The sequence below is a fragment of the Chinchilla lanigera genome, unplaced genomic scaffold (assembly GCF_000276665.1).
Source record: "Chinchilla lanigera isolate Chin_1 unplaced genomic scaffold, ChiLan1.0 scaffold00019, whole genome shotgun sequence".
In the NCBI taxonomy this organism is placed as follows: domain Eukaryota; kingdom Metazoa; phylum Chordata; class Mammalia; order Rodentia; family Chinchillidae; genus Chinchilla; species Chinchilla lanigera.
In genome coordinates, this window is record NW_004955420.1 from 23684453 (window position 1) to 23689505 (window position 5053).

Below are 5053 nucleotides of genomic sequence, written 5' to 3' on the forward strand. Positions count from 1 at the left end.
CTGAGGCAGGAGGATGGTTGCCAGTTCGAGACCAGCCTGGGCTACAGAATGAGCTCAAGGCCATCCTGAACTGCATAGTGAGACCCTGTCTCAAAAAGACCGAAAAAAAAAAAAAATTGTCCATTCGTGAGTGCATTACTTACCTTGACTCTTAGCTTGTTGAGGATGGTCACTAGACCCATATCTGCTCCTGTCATCTCAGCCCCCACCCATAGCCATCATGCTTGAGTGTATCTCCCTCCACATTGGCCAAGCTGGTGTCCAGACTGGCAGCACCTGCTGAGAGCTCTACTGCTTGCAACATGACAAGTCCACCGCCTGATGACCAGGTGCCAAGTGACAAGACCGCTGCAGGAGGAGATGACTCTTTCAGAAAGACAGTGCTGGCAACTGTGTGCCCAGGGTGGTGTTGCAGACCTGGACCCCACAGTCATGGATGAAGCTTGTCCTAGCACCTAAGCAGCTCAGTGTAGGCAAGGAAAAGGCTTTGGGTGGCTATGCCATGGCCACTACGCCACCAGCAAGGACGTCCATGACGTGGTCTTGGACTGAATCTGTAACCCGGTTGACCAGTGCACAGGTCTACAGTACAAGAGGTCCAAGAAGGAGTTCTCCATTTACCCAGCCCCTGGTTCCCAGCTGTAGCTGAGCCCTCCAACCCCAGCCCCACCACCCGTACCTCCCTCCCAGCACTCTGATGGCGGCTTCGTGGTAGACAGTGAGGCCACTGTGACATCCGTCGTAGAAACCTTGATCTGGAGCACCCAACCTGTACTCACCTAAACCGTCTTGCCAGCCAGGCAGTGTCTCCCCTCAACGGGGCCCTGAGTGTTAACTGACAATTCTAGATATACCTGTGCCCTGCGCCCACGTCCACTTCCCTCCAGCCGCATATGTCCCTGTCATCCCCGCTGAGAAGGCTGCCAGGGCAGAGGTCACCAGTGCTTGCTTTGAGCCAGCCAACCTGGTGGTGAAATGTGACGCATGCCAGGGTCAATACATGGCTTGCCACCTATTGTACCATGGCAGTGTGGTCCCCAAAGATGTCAATGCCACCATCAGGACCAAGCCCAGGATCCAGTTTGTGGTTTGGTGCCCCTCTGGCTTCAAGGTTGGCTCCAATTACCAGCCGCCCACCATGGTGCCTGGTGGGGACCTGGCCAAGGTACAGCACACTTGTGCACGCCAAGCGACCCCACAGCCTTGCTGAGGCCTGGGCTCGCCTGGACCACAGCTTCGATGTGACGTTCGCCAGGCATGCCTGTTGTGCAGCTCCCCCAGGTTTCTGAGGAGTTATCTGAGCCCCAGAAGATCACATCTGCCCTAAAGAAGGAAAAGGAGGAGGTGGGTGTGGATTCTGTTGAAGTAGAGGGGGACGAGTTATCCATTCCTTTCAGCCCCTGCAGAGGGTCCTACCTGAACCTCAGCTTCAGCACAGCCAACAAGCCCTGAGGTATTGTGGTTCGATTTGTCTTCACCCAGATCGTGTCTGATCTCCTGTGATTTTTCTCTTTTCCATGTGTGCCTTTGTGATTTTTCCATCACGTCTCAAAGTAAAGACTTTAAAATAAAAGAGAATTCCTTTTGTATCTGAGCATGGTGAAGCACACCTGTAATCCCAGCACTCTGGGAAGCTGAGGCAAGAGGATCACGAGTTCAAACCCAGCTCGGGCAACTAAGTTGACTTAGCCCTGATGGGTAGGAGTGTTGGCAAGATTCCCACATGAGAGTATAGAGGTGAGAGAGGCTGCACCATCACAGCCCCTACAGGCCACACTTTTTTTTTTGAGACAGGGTCTCCCTATGTATTCTGGGTGACCTTGAACTAGGGGTGCTCCTCCTGCCTCAGCCTCCTGAGTGCTGGGATTATAAGCGTGTTGACAGCCACCCCACACCAGATGTCATACTTTGCTTTCTCTCAAACACAGGAATTTACATGCTAACCTGGGTTTTTGCTTCCATGAACAATCAGTGCTATGCTGGGCCCATGTTGCTACGGTTAGATAATAGCCAATGCTACTCCCTGGGCGCCGTTCCAAGTGCATCAGAATGTGATCTTCCCAACAACTTTCATCTGACTACTTGTACTTTAAGGAAGAGAAAACTTGCAGGTGTGGGGGCGCACGCCTGTAATCCCGGGACTCAGGAGGCTGAAGCAGGAGGATCATTGCAAGTTCGAGGCCAGCCTGGGCTACAAAGTGAGCTTGAGGCTAGCCTGAACTGCATAGTGAGACCCTGTCTCAAAAAGACCAAAAAAAAAAAAAAGGAAGAGAATACTAAAGCACAGAAATACATGGTGGAGCAGGGCTGGAGGCCCAGGCGACCCCCAGGGCCAGGAGCGGCAGTCAGGAAACTGCAGTCGCATCCCGTTGCTCTGGGGAGGAGCCCACCTCACCTGCATTTTTATGCCACCCTGCCATCCCTGTCTGAGCACGAGTTGCCGTTTATTGTCTTAACTGGCACCTTGATCTTCTCATAGCAAGTAATTATCTCTCTACACCCATGCCAAGTAGAAAGCTAAAGATACTCGGCTGAGGGCTGCAGCATGGCAGACTGCTTGTCTTGCACATGTGAGACCCTGAGTTTGATCCCCAGCCCGGGAAAAATTTAAATTGAAAGTTTTTATTATTAAAATGTAACATTTGCTTCTGAGTAGGAAAAAAAATTTAATAGAGACACTTAACTTCTATGGATAAGCAGTTTAGCCTGGCCTGGTCTTGCATGCCTGTGGTGCCAGCCCATAATCCCTGCACTCAGGAGGCTGAGGCAGGAGGATCACCAGGAGTTCAAATCCAGCCTGAACTATACAGTGAGTTCAAGGCCAGCCGGAAGAACATAGCAAGACCCTGTTTCAAAAAACCAATCTTTTAGTTTTTGTTTGTGGAACTGGGAAATCCAGCTCAGGCCCTAGCCAATGCTAGGCAAGCACTCTCCCCCTGAGCTGCATCCCAGCCCCAGACAGTTTTTTTTACATAAAACCAATCTTACATGGGGATGGGGAAGACTATAACAGTTAAGTTTAAACCGCAGTTTTCACTGATGAGGGGCACTGGGGCGGATTCCGTGGCTCACCAGTCTCTCAGTAAAAGTATGGAAGCAGGGAGGGTAGTGGATGTGAAACGTAAACCGTTAATGAAAGGAAAAGCAATTATTACTAAAGTTACCGGCATAAGTGCAGGAACCTGGTGCTCAAAGGCACTCATGTCGGTAGCTGCTGCCTCACAGCTTGAGGGGCTCGAGGAGCTTGAGGAGGTGGCAGAAGGGGCAGCTTGAAGGCAGGGATCAGAGCAGCAAGGAAGGCAGGAGGAGTTGGGGGAGAACCGGAAGCTTTGCCTGTGAATATGAGGGCAACTGGCGCTAAACTCTTCCCCAGAGAGACCCAGATCTAAGGTCCATGGCCTCCTGCCACCTCTCCTGAGATGAGCGCTGAGGGGTGAGGTCTGCTGCCGGCACGCAGAGATGAGAACTCCTCTTCTTAGCCCCAAGAAAACAATTGCAGGAGTAGAGCCTGAGAATGACTCTCAGGCAGTTGAAAATAAATGCTTGCCTTGCGTCAGGTCCAAACAAGAAGCTGAATGTCTGGTTGGCCTGCTGCAACTTAAGTAAAAGCACAGCCCACCCTTGCAGACCTCGCCCGACCCCATCCCCGTCCGAAGGAGCCCGTGAGCGAGGTGTCACAGGCTGTACTCCCCCAGTGCTGCCGCATGGAGTCGGAGCCGTGTGGGCCAGGAAAGTGCCCCTGGCCAGCCACCAAATCAGAGCTGAGAGAGGGTTCTGGGGTCTGTGCCACCCGGCCTGGGGACCCGGGGAGCAGCCTGTGGACTAAGAAGATCTCCTCCTCAGGGGCTGCGCTGTCACCCCAGAATCCAAACCCCTGAGAGAGGAAAGGCTGCAAGACATGTTTTCATTTGGGAAAGAACAAAACCAAAAAGACTATTTGTCCCGCAAAGGAACTTTCTATATCTGGAACTGGCTGGTTTCCTGGTGCTGGTTATATATAAAAACAAAACCTTTAGATGGGGAGAAACTGGTCTTCTCATTCACTGCTGCTGAAAAGGAGAGGGGTACGGCTGCCTCAGAGAATGGCTGGGTGGTTCCGCAAAGCTTTAAACACACGCCTGGCAGTCTGCTCTAGGAGAATACCTGAGAGAAAGGAAAGAGATGTCCACGTGAAGTCTGCACCTCAGTGTTCAGAGCAAAAGCTTGTGTCTCCAGCTGATTCAAAAAAAGAAGGCTCTCACTTGGCGGTTACAAGCTGGTAACCCCAGCACTTGGGAGACTGAGGCAGGAGGATTTCTCAGAGTTTGAGGTCAGCCTGGGCTCCAAACTAAGTTCAAGCCCAGCCTGAATTATAGTACACAGCAGGGCTGTCTCAAAAAACAAAAACAAGCAAGCAAGCCCCTGAATGAACACTAAAAATATCTTCTAAAGGTGAAGTAAAATCCCCAGGTGAGGTAAGATTAACATAAAATTTCAGCTGTCATAGGTATTATGGCTTGTGTCTAGATGTCCCCCAAAGCCTCATGCAGTCATAGGTGGGACTTTTCCAGAAGCGGCTGGATCTAGAGTGTGTGATGCAGGGATTAAGGGAATGTGGTTACTAAATCAGTCCACTGATTGGTTTGGCCCTACCCTAATCCCAGTAGCCTACAGAGAGTATAAAAGGGGCAGAAAAAACCTAAGATCCCTTGCTTGCTTGCTTTTGCTGTCTTCTGCTTGCAGGAACTATTTCTTCTCTGCGATGCTCCTTTGCCAAAGCATTCTGCCTTGAAGCCAGCCGAGTATGGACGGAAACCTCCACAAACTGTGAGCTGAATAAACCCTTCCTTCCCTAATTTTGGGTGTCAGGTATTTTGTCCTAGCAATGAGAGAAAAGTAACTAAGACAACAGGCAAATTTCTTTTGTGAATTGGTTCTGGTAGAATCTAGAAAATGTAAAAAGGGGAGCATATAAAAATGATTCTACTTAAACTTATTTTTTCTTTCTGGTACTGGGAATTGAACTGAGGACCTTGTGCTTGCCAGGAAAGCATTATGTCGCTGAGCTATATAT

At 50.5% G+C, this 5053-nt stretch overlaps 1 pseudogene; it reads left to right on the forward strand.

The window, feature by feature from the left end:
- Positions 1 to 436: 436 nt before the first annotated feature.
- On the forward strand, positions 437 to 1289 carry LOC102003975 (annotated as a pseudogene).
- Positions 1290 to 5053: the final 3764 nt, after the last annotated feature.